General features: G+C 34.0%; 1 long non-coding RNA gene across 5 annotated transcripts in view; it reads right to left on the bottom strand.

The window, feature by feature from the left end:
* The window catches only part of LOC143665533 (uncharacterized), an 84,355-nt gene that overhangs the window by 43,861 nt on the left and 24,718 nt on the right, over positions 1-15,776 (bottom strand). For 3 of the 5 annotated variants that reach the window (XR_013167040.1, XR_013167044.1, XR_013167042.1), the window contains exons 2-4: positions 11,899-12,154; positions 6,975-7,014; positions 5,154-5,221 (exon numbers count right to left, since the gene is read on the bottom strand). This is a non-coding gene — a long non-coding RNA (uncharacterized LOC143665533). The remainder of the gene's footprint in view (positions 1-5,153; positions 5,222-6,974; positions 7,015-11,898; positions 12,155-15,776) is intronic. The other 2 variants (XR_013167041.1, XR_013167043.1) reach the window with 1 other exon arrangement.

The following is a 15,776-nucleotide window of genomic DNA, read 5'->3' as shown; positions in this document are numbered from 1 at the left end:
GCTTTATAGCCTGCTCTGCAGATTTTGAACTCCGTGTTTCTGCGGTCACTTGAGACACTCTAATAAATTTTATATTTGTGAGTGTTCCCTGTTGATTCTGTTTCTTCAGAGAACCCTAACTAATACACCAGCCAATAAACATCTTCTAACTTCTCACTCCCAAGCTGGACAAAGAAAGCCCACTGCCTCCCTTTCCTTATTTCCCACCAACCTTCCTATATAAGCTGTACCCCTTCCCTGCTCACTGCTGTTGCCATCTTAAGTGGCAGCCCACCTGCTCATAGCTTCACAATAAAGCTCCTTTGATCTAATTTTGGCATCTTCTCCTGCCTCCCTGTCAAAAAGCCCATCACAAGGTATAAAGATATTTAAAGAAGACATGGGCATGGGAGTGAGTGAAAGAAGAAGATGAAAACCAGGTGGAGCATCCTGGCAGGACCTAAGTGCTAAGTTAAAGCACATTTTGGCTCTGTTCACAGCACAGTAAGTCACCACTGACCAGCCAACTACTTATTTCCTGAAGTGCTTCATATAAAATCTGGTTCTCTGAATATCTGGCATTTTGTGTCTTACTAGCTTTAATGTCCTATCCTAACCACGTTGATTTAGGTAACTGGAGGCATCCGCTCTTTACCTCAGAAACAATATCTCACGCACACGCACTTGAACACATGCATGCATGTAAACTGACATGCACCCACCTATGCATGTATGTTTTGACAACATTCTTGGTTTCCTCCTTCCTCAGTTTTAGCCCTATAGCAATCCAGTTTTAAGCAGAAATTAAGGAGAATACTGGTAAACCTTCACAATGAACCATGTATTTTAATAAGTGTCATGAATTGGGGAATTAAGTTGACAGCCCCATCTGAGCCAATCATCATCCCCAACATCAATATCATCATGCCCAACAACTTCCATGAAAGCTTTGGTTCAGAATCAGTAAAGCTGCCTAACATAAAACACCACTGAGACACCCCCTGTGCCTTGAGCTAGATGAGAATCAGAGGTCTCTGGTACAGTGTAATCTAATTTGAATTCCTTGCCAATTGGTCGGCTCCTGTAGACCAACTATAGTTAGAAAGGTAAGGGGTGCACCAGCTTGTCAGAATACAGAATTAGTAAGTGTACATTTCTATTAAAACCATAGAATTAACCTGTACATGCCTCTTATTCGCACTTTTATGCGTGCATTTTAATGTTGTTGCTTTTGTTTTTAGATTATAATCAAAGAAAAATATCATCTTTTTTGAGTCATATCTCTTACTTATTTAGTATTAACTAGATATCACCATAGATTTTAAAAGTTATCTAAGAATATAGTAGAAATGCATCTTCATTGAGAGCCATGAATTGTCTGGCACATAGTAAGTGTCCATAAATATTAACCGTTATTATTAATTTTTATATAGCTAAGGGTTATCATGGAATTTCAGAGAGCACCAAATTCATAGACAGAGAATCTGGTTTCTGATTCTGGCCATCTTACAAACGCCATTCTCCCTTGTAAGTAAAACACAAATAATACCTCCTTGGTGTGGATCAAAACTTAAATTTAAAAATGTGTTTTAAAATATTTTGGAAGCAATAATGCAGAATTTAAAATACTAGTTATAATACAGAGGACAGCCTACCTTTCACTAATGTTCCTCATCTATAAAGCAGATTTTAAAAATCACTAACTTTATGGCTTAAATTGTTAGTTTTTCCAAAATAAAATATTTTATTTCTCTCAATTGTTAAAAAAATCACATAAATTTTGAAAAATGAAATGCTATAACAATAAATAATAAAACAAGCCAAATTATTTCACTCTATTCAGGGCTATCCAATATAGCATATTTCTAAGTATCACCCTCTGTGTCTAGTTTATCAAATTATTGGTCTTAAGAATCACTCACCCCCTTTCCTGCCTATGTAAGTCGTGTTGCCATGTTACGCATAGCTCCTCTTTGGGGAAACACACGTCATGGCTTCGTTAGCATTGTGCTTATCCATGTGACTCACTTTGGTCAACAGTAAATAGGTGGGCAGGTTGCACATCTTGTCTAAGAAAAAGTTATTGGTACATTGTGTGTTTCCACTTGCTCCTTGTTTATCATAAAGGAATAAAAGGGCTTTTCTTTCAGCCAAGTCATAGAATGATATATAATCTAGAATAGAGCCTAGGGTAGGCAGAATTCTAAGGAGGCACCCATGACCCTTGCTTCTGGTGTGACTCCATGATTATGTTATAGTACATGGCAAAAGAGATTTTGAAAATGTAATTAAGGCTCTTGATAAATAGCCTTTAAGATAGTGAGATTATCCAGACAAGCTTAACCTAATCACATAAACCTTCTGAAAGCAAAGTGTTTTATCTGATTAGTAGTAGAGGAGGAAATCAGAGGGATTCAAAGCAAAAGAGGGACTCAATGCAAAAGAGGTTCTCGGCTATGGAGGAGGCCACAAGGCAAAGACTTAAGACAAGCTTCTAGGAGGTGAGACCACTCCCTGGCCATCAGCCAGTAAGAAAATAGAGGTCTCTGCCCTGCAATTGCAAAAAGCTGAAATTTGCCAAAAAACTGAAGAAGCATAGAAGATTTTCCTCAGAGTCTTTAGATGAGAGCCCAAGCTGGCTGGAGCCTTGACATCAGCCTTGGGAGACTTCAAGCAGAGAGCCCAAATGGGCGCACCTGGATTTCTAACCTACAGAACTGTGAGATGATAAATGGGTGTGATTTTAAGCTGCTAATTTTATGGTAATTTGCTACACAGAAACAGAAAACTAAAATACAGAACAATAGCAACCAGTTCACCACCACTGAAATATAACATAAATAAGAAATAAATATTATAATAAACCACTGAAATTTGAGGGTCATTATGGTACTTCAAAGACCAGATTAGTGAGCTATGTCTTTGCACACACCACAGTCACTCACTACATACACACACTACATACACACACACAGTTATTTATCGAAATGGTATCATATTAAAACTATTTTAAAGAAACTAACTCATTCACTCAACAATTAAGTGTGGAAAAATTTCCTGCCAATAAAAATGGCCCCTGGGTGGTGTGATGGTGGCTAGTGGCACAATTCTTGCCTGCCATGCTGGAGACCTGGTTCGATTCCTGGTGCTTGCCCATGTGAAAAAAGAAAAGACCCCCAAATACTGCTTTTTATGGCTGTGAGGTTTATCATTGTGTGAATGCACAATACATTACTTTCTTTAGGTTCTGTTTTTGGTTCAAAACAACCAATAATATCCATTTTATAGATAATGCTATCCTACTTGTGCCCTTCAGAAGAATCTTATTAATTTATAGTCATTTTATTACATCTTATTAGGGTTTTAGTTATTCTCTTTTACATTTAATATTTTTTAATAATCATTAGTATTTTCTCATTTTTGCTGTTGATCAATTGATCTATCTATATAACTATCTATCCTTTCATACTATTTTAAATGATCTGAAGCCAAATTTTCCAGTTTTCTACCATTTTTTGGTTTTGACTAATTGTCCATTCCCTAAATGTAGAATGACAAAAGCATAAATTTCAAGTTAGAGATGATGATATTTAAGTATTCATGCTTTCCTCTTTCTTTTCACATTTTCTACTGGTATTTCAAACAGCACTTGGAAAGTCCAAATTTTAAAGCCAGAGCAGCTGTTCAGCAAAATGTTCACACAAGCCAACAGGCAAGCATGCTCTCAATAGGTTTGTGTAACAAATAACTGCAAAGTTGTTTCTGCATAAATGAGAAGTTCATGGCCAACTACAAAGTTTACATGTGTAATTTAGGTCTAAAACTGGAGTAGCAGCTCAGAATGTTATATCTGGTATATATAATGAGACAAAGTCAGGATAACTATGGAAGCAGTGAGGAGTTTTAACATTTTTCATATGCATAACTTGAGATATTGGCCAGAGTTCAGTGTCACTAATGACTGTATTCCTCAGAAAATGCATCACAATTCTTTGAGGCAAATATTTTCTTTAGGGAAATCTTATGAGCCTGATAAGAGTGAACTAAACTGTCTTTCTTCTCTAAACAATGAATGTCCCATGTATACCATGGGAATTTTATGAAGTATTCATTTCTTTCAGAATGAAAAGCATTGCTTAGCCTGAAGATGGGAGTATTTAAGTGATATTATGGCAAATAAGATATTCGTTTTTTCCCTAACTAAAAAGCCCTGTTTAATTGATCATTAACTGTCCATAGTAATTATATTTCCAAGCTGTTTTCATTTGAAAACACAAAATGTCTTTAAAAATTTTAATGTTTAAGAAATTTGATCGATGCCATTTATTACAAATAAGTGACTCTAGCTGTATTTTTTATTGGAAGTACAAAGCCTTTACCTAGAAAAAGAATAACAATGTAAGTAATGTTTGTGCTCCCTGATTTGGTGGCTTGTTTGATTTTTAGCAGTCTGGGGTTAAAACGAAAAAGCAGTAAATGAATAATGAAAACCTCAATGAGAAAAAATAATGATATACTAGGACCTAAATTTGATTTCTTTTTTTTATTTTTGTGGCTATGTTAAAATTTCTTTTATTTATGAAAATTTATCAGACCTGTGGAACATTTTCAAGTCCAAGTCCTTAAACTTGTGACTATGTAAGCCTAATATAGAGAGACCTCAACTTACAGTTGGAAACTCTTAGAGCATTCCAACTTCATCAATCATGCTATTCTTTGTGATGGAATTGCCAACTAGAACGTTACATATCACCTAGCTAATTCTGAAACAGTAAAAGAGAAATTATCTACAATCAATTGATGATTTTATTATTGGTTTTAGTTGTCTATTAGTCCTTGCAAAATTCCAGTCAAGCCTACTTGTCAAAGCCTGATCAAGACGTGTGTTTGAGTTCCATAGTTTTGATGATAACATAACTCTTCTTATGCTATGCTATGGTAAAATAGTGACTGCTTCTTATGATTTGGTATAGTAAGTACCGACAAAATGTAAAATGAATTTTATGTGAGTGATTGGGCATCTGTATAATATTACATATTTTTAAAGTGAAGTATGGTAGCTGTTTCTCCTATGAGGAAGAGAGATTGAAATCGATGTCATAGTCTGTATGAAAAGAGAGACATGCTTAATAATAACTGAGCTCTCAATGTCTGTGTTTCTGTCTATCCCTTACCGGGCAATTCATGCTGGGTCCTTGAAGTTACTTTCTTCAAACACAATTTTCCCCCTACATCTCTTCCCCTGCATTGGTAAAAGTTGATAAATTGCACATGACTGCTATTTAATTACAGAAATAAATGTGTCTGTTCATTTTGGTAAAATGTTGGGAATAAGGGACTTGTCATGGTCAGAGATTCCAGTGATATCACTGTTTTTAAGTCTTAATCTATTTTGACTTCTAATACTTTTCTCTAGAGCTATTACTCTCATATATAAAAATTGTCTGCTTTCCTTGCAAAGCATTATGAAGATAAGACCATCCTAAAAAGTCTACAACTGGTTTTAAAATAGCAACCCTTTTTCCGGAAGTATAGACAGGACTTAGAACTTTAAGCATGACTTTAAAACTATATAAGTATCTGTTGTTTATTATGTGTCAGTTATCAAGGAGATCAGTAGAGAAAAAATAATGAACAGCCTGCTCATTATTTTAAAGTTTGTCACCTAGTTAGGAATATACATTGCAGTGCAATTTCAAATTGTTTAATGACTTGATATGATAATTACAAAGTGCCATGAGAACCAAAAGGGAAGGCAGATAATTCATTATGAATTGTGGATGGGGGTTGTGGTCAGTGAGGGGGTACAGAGATAGAGATATTTATGCTGATTTGAATGAAGAGTTCATATTAGATAAGGAGGATCAGCACATGGGGAAAGGACAGGCAAGAAGAGATTTCCAGGGATAGCCAATGTAAAGGCGAAAGCAAAGGCCCAGAGGCTCCAATGAAAAAATTGCAGGAATGGAAACACAGACTTCAAACTGCTTTATCATTTATTATTATTAATTGATATCTTATTTAATATAATATATCATTTATTTAAAAACTTCTCTATTTCATGTATTTGTTTTTTATTTTTTACTTTTGCATTCTTATGTTCTCTATTGTATCTGGCTATTTTTGGGCCTGCTTCAACGGCAGAAAATGTAGATAAAAAAGAAGAAAGACAGGTTCAGTGTAACCACGGGTTCTAACACATTGGTGTTTTTAAATGAAGATTAAAAAACCAACTTACAAATTAATATTTGTATGAGAAAATATGCTGAGTTCCATTCAGGAGACTTCTGGTTTTTTGGAATGTAACTGTTCACAACTACCATTAGAACACTAAATCAGTAAGTAATTTTGACAGCTTTTGAATATTTTTTTTTAAATCTCTACTCAGCAAAACAAAATGAGTCTTTTCTGATTATTCATTTTTCTCCATTAAGGGGCATTCTTAAGGGCAAACTAGCAGGCTTCATATCTGCTATATATATATATATATATATCTCCCTGACTACTGGAAATAAAAATGATGCTCAAAGCATGTTGTCTGCTTAATTGATAATGGATTCTAGAAACAATTCATGAGCTTTACTATAGACATCTCTTTACAGAACCAAGATGCAGATTAGAAAATGTTGATAAACGGGGTTACAAGGATAGCTCAGCAGTAGAATTCTCCTGCCATGTGGGAATCTTGGGTTCGATTCCTGGTGTATGCACTTCCCAAAACACAAACAAATAAGCAAAAACCAAACAAATAAAAAATGGAAACAAAATTCATCAAATGGTGCTTCAATAATGGGGTACTCACGTGGAAAAAATAATGAAATATGACCTTGCTATACAGTATACAAAAAAAAGTTGATAAACACATAAAATCACTGCTAATAAGCACCTCTCTTCCATATTAAAAAAATATATATATATCAACAAGTTGACAATACTCTTCTAAGTCATATGCTGAAAAGTGCTTTGTTGTTCCACATATCTTGACATATACTTACTGTGCTATCTATTGCTGATACTTAGGAAAGCGCTTTGTTCCTAAGGACAGAAGAAAGAGCTTTATTTAATACAGGTGGAGCAGTAATTATGATCAATGTAAATTTCCAAGCACAGATTGTGCAAGCTGCTGGTGCTGGCAGTGGGCTTTGTGTGTGTTGATGTCCATGTGCCAAATGTTGTATTTATTAGCCCAGAGACATCAGCAGGATTGGACATCAGCTGAATATGGCATACTGAAAAGTAAACAGGATTTCAGTATCTTAATTCAAGATGCAAAGAAAGAGCATGACAAAGAAAATGGATGAGAGTTCAAAGGAAAAAGGAATTCATGAATAACAGTTTATATGAATTTAAATTCCTAAATTCAAAATCCCCCATAAGCTCAAAATCATTGCTAGCCAATGATTTATATTTTTGTATTTTAGTTCTTGTTTGTGTAAATTGCAGAGTGATTTTTAGAATGCCAAATTCTACAATGATGCAAGGAAGGATTCTTATGCAATAACTGAAACAATTACTATGAAATATTTGATACATAAAATAAATAAGAATATAAGTAATATGAGCTGAAACCCCAAAACCCATTATGTTATAAAGCTTAAAAATAAAGTTAAGGCTGGTGAATCTATCCACCCAGCATGTGAGTTCCAACATTAGTAATATCATTGAAGCTTCCTTTATGCTCCACACAACCCATAAATATTTATAATTCTTCTTTTATAGATGCTAGAAAGTATCTTCCATAAATTCGCGATTTACCTTTGAACCCTCTTTTTGGTATGATGAACATAAGTTCTATTAAATTAATGAATTTATTTACAGCTAACATTTAATTTCTCCTTTAATAAAAATTCTTCTCTAGTATGAAGATATAAAGATATATTATCATCTATTTCTAGGATATTTTTCACAATAAAATATTTAGTCCATGTTGCATTTAATTTTTTGTGTATGTCTGATATATTGATTAAATATTTTTTTTTCCAATTGGATGTCTTTGCATCATTATTGACAATTTCAAATAAAACATGTAAAACAAAATCCAAACTATTTGGTTTGGCTGTAAATGCAATAGATGAATAGATCAATCTTCATGATGAGTTCTGTCCTTGAAAATGGTGTGTATTTCTTCATTTATCTGGATTTTTTAACATCATTCAATTTTCTTCACACTTCCTACTTAAAGTTCTTGCATATCTTTTGATAATTATATCCCTTAATACCACAAAGTTTTGTTGTTCTTGTTGAATATTGTTTTTATTTATTTGTATGCTGTGTGGTGGGGGTAACATTTCTCTTTCCATGTAACTATCCCATTATTACAGCACTTTTTTTGAGGGGGGCAGTACATGGACTGGAAGCTGAACTTGGGTTTCCTGTGTGGCAGGTGAGAATTCTACCACTAAATTACCTTTGCACCCCCAAAAGATTGTTTTAAAAATATGTTTATTAACTACTTTTGTTGATAAATAGAAGTGCAATCATTGTTTATGCTGATATTTATTTGTTAATTCTGAAATACTTTTAGTAATTTTTCTATAGATAAATTTGGGGTGTTTCAAGTATAAATATTCATATGATTCATTAATAATTAAAGCTTGTTTTTTTTCTCTCAAAGTTACTTTTTTCTCACGCTGGCTAAGGACTTGATTTTTATAAATAGAATCAGTTTGCAATAATATTCTTCCTCTTGCTATCGATATAAACAAAATGCTTCTAGTGTTTTCTGAGAAGAAATTATGTTTATTGAATGTTTCTGATAGAGTTTAGGAAGTTGCTTCCTATTCCTAATTTGCCAGGGATTGCTCATTAAAAGGATAATATATTTCATCATATGATTTTTCTTCATCGATTGAAATGATAATACGGATTTTTTTTTTTTGGCATGCTTTTTGGCAGGGTCACATTTCATTTTTTTCCCATGTGAGTATCCCGTTGTTGCAGCACCATTTGTTCAATCTTTGTTTGTTTTTGTTGATTTCTTTGTTTGTTTGGAATGTGCATGGGCTGGGAATCCAACCCGGGTCTCCCACATGGCAGGTGAGAATTCTACCATTGAACTACTTTCACACCCCCTGGATTTTTTATTTTTAGTCTGTTAATGGGGTGAATTCTATTTATGGATTTTTAAATGTGAAACCACGCTTTGCATTCTTAGGATATAGCCTGCACCACTTTTTATATGTATACACTTGCCTGCCAATATTTGTTTTAGAATTTTGCTGCCTTTCACAGTTCTAGACTGGTTTTGGATTGAAGGTAATACAAGACTTGCTCAATTCTCTCCCCCATTATGTATAAGGGATGGTTAAGGTTATCATTTTAAATTACTAGAAACTTTGAACTTTCCTGTAGAACAATTTCAACCTGGTGACTTTACAAGAAGATTTACTCAGTGATTCCATTTCCATAGTGATAATATACATTTCTTCTTTGCTCTTGAACCAGTTTTATTAAATTACCTATGTCACGATAGTTATCCATTTAATGTTAACATTTTAATCTTTATTGCCATTAAGTTTTCATAATGCTCATTTATTAACTTTGTAATCCATGCTCTATCTTTGGAGTATCCTCTTTTCCATTTCTACTATTATTTGTGTTCTCTTTCTTTAAATCAGGCTTACCAGAGGGTTTTCTTTCTTCCATTTATTAGTCTTTTGAGCAGTGCCAGAATTTTGGCCTTGCTGAATTTCTCTATTGCAGTTTAAGGAATTAAATTGTGATAAGTTTCTTTGCGTGAGAATTGTGGTTTTTCCTTCCAGAATCCAGAGGCTGCACCAACCCAAAGCCACTTTACCCCTCAATAGTCACAGACCCATGGGATAATTTCAGGGTCAGTCTTCAGTCTATCTTGTGGAGAACGTCAGGTTCACTTTTTCCATTGCCAATCAGACATTGCCATTTTTCCTGAGCGCAACCCTGTTTTTTTGTGTGTACCTATTATCCCAGTTTCAGTTTTACCTCATTGGCTTATCTTCATTTTTATTTGTCTTGGGCAGCAGTACTTTAAAAGTGTATTTGTTGTAAATTATCAAGTATCAAGTTAATTTCTTCATGTGGCTTTACTGTCAGACTGCTGGAAATGGAATCTTATTTCAGATATTTTCAAAGGTTTGTGTATTTCAGATAACCTTTGCTTAAATATTTGATCCTAGGGAATGTGTCCTTTAAGTATCCTTGTTAAATCTTTAAGTAAATTAATAAAGTAATTTTAGATTTAACAGTTGAAATCTTAGCTTCAATTCTTTGAAAATATGAAAATAAATTCCCCTACACTAAGACAAATCTCTTTCCTAATCTAATATCTTGCCAACTGTTTTATGTCACATTTTGCACTCTCGATATTCAGAAAAAGGAATGAAAAAAACTAACTTTTATTGAACCTGTGTAAAGTGTCAGATATTTTATTAGTTGCTTTTCATTTGCCAACTCAATAAATCCTCACTTCAATTATATAACGGTTATGAGCATTTTTAATTTGTAGAACGAGAGAAGTAAAGACATTTTCACAAGCTAATACCAGTTTAAGAAGTCAAACTGAGATCTGTTGACTCAGTTATTTTACAATATAGTATATACTACCTCTATTTTTAAAGGTGGAAATTAAAGCTTTGACAGTCTGAAAGGTAACATCCAGATAAAACTGAAATATGGGTCTCCCTGAGTCCAAAGTCTATATGCTTTCCAACATATTTTGCACCATGAATGTTTCATTACAATAGCATAAAATATGGTATAATGCTTCAAGTGTCACATTTTCTTAAACTACCATGCCTCTAAGAATAGTGTTTTAATCCTAATTCCTTTAGTCATTTACTAATGCAAACATTTGACTCATTTTAGATTACTGTACAATTGACTTTTGCCCTATCTCAAATGTATTTAATGTTATTGGAAATTTACTTTCCTTCTCTGTATTTCAACCATGAATTTCCCCGTTTAACCATCCCAAGGGTTTTACCATTTTCTGTTCTGTTATATTTAGTTTCTTTATCCTGGAATTCAAACCTTTTGCTCTCTTTCTTTTCACACATTTTCCCCTTCTTCAAACCTTCTCCAAGTTTTTGAGTTGCTCCATTAAGGTAATCTCAATTTCAAAACTTTTTGTTTTCACTTTTTCAATGGATTTCAAAGTTGAATTATTTTTGCTATCTTGAGCTTATGTTTAAAATTTTTTAAGACTGATTGCAGCAAGAAAAAATCCTAGAAAGGGCGTATTAGAAGAATTCTCCTATTTTTGTTTACTGTTTCTGCTTTTATAGATTTTTCATGTTCATTGTGGTTAATACCAGGGAAATAGCAAACAAAGCCCCCTAAATTATTAAACTCAGGAGAGGAGGAATGAAGCAGTTTTGCAACATTAAGCAGTGGGGAAAGTTGTTTTTCTTTTAACTTTGGATGCACTTTCTTAGCATAGGATCGACTAACAAACATTACATTAATAAGTGTAATTGCATAACAATGGTAATGAATGTTGTGAAGGAAAAGTGGAGAGTGTGATGGGAACATATGATGAATCATCTAACATAAACTGAGAAAGGACTGTTTTAGGATTGAAGATGAGAAAGGGGTATACACACAGACGCACATGCCTGCACACACTTTTATTCATTTCCTACTATTGCAATCATTTTACCTTACTGGGAGAGTTGGAAGAAATTTGGTCCAATCTGATAATTTGTAATTTAAATACATTCTTTTGGCCAAATCCATTTTTTTTTCTTCTCTTTTCTTTTTATTCATTGCATTAGAGATTCAACCAAAGAACAAGATTATGTATATGTGCATGCATATGAATATATATGAATATTTTGAAAGTTTATATATATGTAAATATGTTTGTATACGCATACATAGAGTTCAAATACACAGATAAACGAAGATCAAGATTATAAGATCTGTTACTGAAGTTTGGCTTACATCATTGCAGGGACTGATGAAGGCTGCGTCTGTAAGGCTGTGTCTCCTTGCTGCAGTTTGACGTCCTCAGGGCAGACAGGGAAGAAGATCACATGGAGACTGGAACGCACAAGTGCGATCAGTAACCCTACGGGCATGGAGTGAAATCTGTGTCCATTCTTGTTGCTTCTGACCTTGGAGATGACAGTATCTGCAGAAGCTGGGCCCCTTCATCACAGATGCAAGCACACATAGCTCAGGGATGAGAGAAAGTGATCTGGGGGAGATAGGGCAATTGTAGGCTTAGCTTCTGCTTCATAGTAAAGAGGTGAATCAGCAGATCGGCAAGAATACATATGTGCATTTCCAAACACTACGACTTCCCTTCTACCTTTCTACTACCCCAAGACCCGCCCTTGTCGCCCACCTAACCAGAAACATACAAGGAAGGAAATCATGGGCAATATAATTCAACCTTGTCAAGTTGGTACATGTGAAGCTATACCTTTCTTTTCTAAATACTGTCTTTATATACTACGAAAGCGGGGTTTACATAATCTCATGGCTCCACTTACTGTCATGAAGTGTCTAGCTGGATTTTACTGCTTCCCAGTGAAACTACTGATTCAACCATCTGATTCTACTCCCAGTTTACCCTCACACTGTGTACTCATTCCAGGCCTTTGCTAGTGCTCAGATCTCTTAGAATTTCCATATCCCCTCAACTAGCACACAACCTGAATCCTTCCCAAATGTTTGCACACATGCTGACCATGTTTATTTATACTATGTTTGCTCTTGAAATAGCTGGATTCCATGTTTCCACCGGACTTAAGAAGCTTTCGCTTTCATTACATATCCAGAGAAATGTGTTCTCAAGGCTGGCATTTCCAAGAGATGTGTCTAAAGAGACATTTCCAGTGCATTTTTCTAAAACTTAATTGATTTATAATGTGCCATGCACCATATCCATTTAAAGTGTTTGACTTGATGAGTTTTTACAGAAGTAGACATCCATGAATCCATATTCACAATCATAATAACAATACTGAAAGTTTCCTTCACTCCCAAAAGGGTCCTCTGGCCCACTTATCATCCATCTTTTCCTTGCACACAGCTCAAACAACCACTGGTACACTTTTGCCACAATTGTGCAATTTGTGTTTTGTCAGGATTTTTCTATAAATGGAATGATACAGTATATTCACATTGTCTCTGACTTCTTTTATTACAATGATACCGAGGTTCATCCATACTGTATATGGCAGAATTTCATTTCTTTTTAGACGAATAATTTTCTGTCATACTATATTCTGTTTATCCATTTCACAGTTGAGGGACACTTGGGTTATTCCAATATTTGGCTATTGTGAATAAAACTATTAGTGCATTAATGCACACGCCTTTGGGTTCATATGTTCTCTCATTACTCTTGGATAAATTCTTAGGATGGCTGATGTATATGATGTATATGGCTAATGTATATTTATAATAACTGTGTTAAAGCCATTTTCTTATAATTTTAGTGTATGGTCAATTTAAGATTGGTCTTAGCAATCAATTAATTTAGACCCAAACTTCCACACTTGTAGTAGGCAGCAACTCAAATCTCAGATATTAACCCCAGTCTGTTTTATTCTATACCATGCACATATATTCAGAGGCCAGCATAATTTGGACAGAATTTATATAAAGAACTTGAATGTCCCTTATCTCCCTCCTTTTCAGTGATGCCCACTTCACTGACCAGTAGTTGCAATTGACTCAGTTTCTTTCCCCTATTTCTTCAGACCGAAAAGCATGTTTTCTGTTGGAATTTCAACTACCCTGCGCTCTACTGCAAATGCAGCCTATCCTTAGCAACTGTGAAAATCTTACCCCATGTTCTTCTCTTCTTTGAAGTTTTGGAACTCTTTCAAAATGTAACTGTTTTTTGTTCACTCTCTAGAGCCCATTGGAAGTGTTTGGGAAGTTATTTACTGCTTATTTGCTATATTTTATCAAAAGTTTATAATTGTTATATGTAAGATGGCAAGTTATAACTTTACTCCACCATACCTGATTCAGAATATATACTTTTGGTTCTCATACTTAAAGCTGAACATACCTCTCACACTTTTTTTTTCGGAGGGGGTGTGTGCATGGCCCTGGAATCGAACCCGGGTCTCCCGCATGGAGGGCGAGTATTCTACCACTGAACCACCTGTGCACCCTGTATTAAATTTTTTGTTAATTGTGTTAAATAAATATTCTGTTTCCTTGCAATTTTTTCACCTGTTTGTTTTGACAGTTACTAAGATGTATGATAAAAATCTCCCCTGTAATTTTGAGTTTACTTGCTTCTTATAAAGTTTCTGTCATTTAAAAGATATTAAGTACTGATGCTGTGAATTTAGATGCAACATGCTTTGATTCATTACATCTTCCTGGTAGGTTAGACCCTTTATAAAGCACAAAGAATGCAAACACCATTTCCCCCATTTTATCTCCTTTTTCTTTTTTTTGCATTTTGTGCTATATTTATTATAAATTCATAAATGCTACAAGAAGTTATTTTTATTTTATATGGCCAACTCTCACTTAGAAATAGCCCCCTAGCCACTCTTTCCATCTTATATTTCCATGCTTCCAACTGAATCAATTGTCTTTGTGCTGAAAGAACCTTGTCAGTGTTCACTGAGAGATACAATTGTTTTTATCTTAAATTTTGCTACATAAGTCATTGTTGAATGATATTTGCACTAGATATAGAATTTTAATTAGCAGTTATTTTTCTTTTATTCTCTTAAATACCTCATTCCACTGTTCTCTGACTTCTACTAAATCACCTTAGCCTTATTGCTCCTTTTTTAAAAATTAATATTGTTTAATAATTATTCTATTATAAAAATTAAATTAAATTGTAATTTTAATCAGAATAGCTATCAAATGCCTAGGTGTTGATTTCTTTACATATATCCTTCTTAGAATAATCATGCTTCACATATCTATTGTTAAAATTTTGAAAATTTTCGGCCATTATACTTTTAAATATCTTCTTTTGCTTTATTTTATCTCCTTTCCCATTTGAAATACAATTAGAATATGTTAGCTATTTCACTGTATTGTATGATCTCTTAGATACTTCTCTGCATTTTTGCTTTTTTTTCTCTTCATGTGTCAGTCTGGATTATTTATTCAATTTTCCAGATAACTCTTCTTTTAATGCTCTATCTGTTTTTTTACAGCTGTCTATTGATTGTTTATTTTCATTAATTATATTTTCAGTATTAGGATTATTATTTGTAATTTTATGGTTTCCCATTTTCTAGTGAAATTCTCCATTTTGTCTTTTAGTTTTTTAAATCATTAATAACACTTATTTTATCATCTATAGCTAATAAGTCTTCAGGATGTTTTTTGGGTCTGTTCTCAGTTCTGTCAATCCTTAGTTCTTTATACATGCCTATTTTTTCTTTGTTAGAATGTTTAGGGTTTATATGAAAAAATAAAGAGAGAATTTTAGGATCTGGCTAATGTTATCTTCGTCTAGAGAGGATTTTTGCTTTGGCCAGACAGGTAGCAAAGAGACAGATCACCTTCATTTACTCATAAATTGGGCTGATTTAGAGTTAGGTTACAGTCTCTGAGAAGATTTTTTAAATTCTAATTCAACTCATTTCTATGGTGTAGTACTTCCCAAGAGCCACCTATGGAATCCTGGCTTATTCACCTGTTTCTCTTCCACCGAGGATCCCAAATACCAAAGTTTATATCCTAATTCCTTAGAATGCCAGGATGTCTGCTGTAATTAAAGACCATGAGAGGTCATTTTCTGTTTAGCTTTTGAATATATCAGCTGCTCCTTTCGACTCAGTAAATGAGAAGAAGAGAGGCATGAAATGTTGGTCTCATAGCTT

This window comes from Tamandua tetradactyla, chromosome 21 (assembly GCF_023851605.1).
Source record: "Tamandua tetradactyla isolate mTamTet1 chromosome 21, mTamTet1.pri, whole genome shotgun sequence".
NCBI lineage: Eukaryota > Metazoa > Chordata > Mammalia > Pilosa > Myrmecophagidae > Tamandua > Tamandua tetradactyla.
This window is presented reverse-complemented; position numbering and strand designations above follow the sequence as displayed.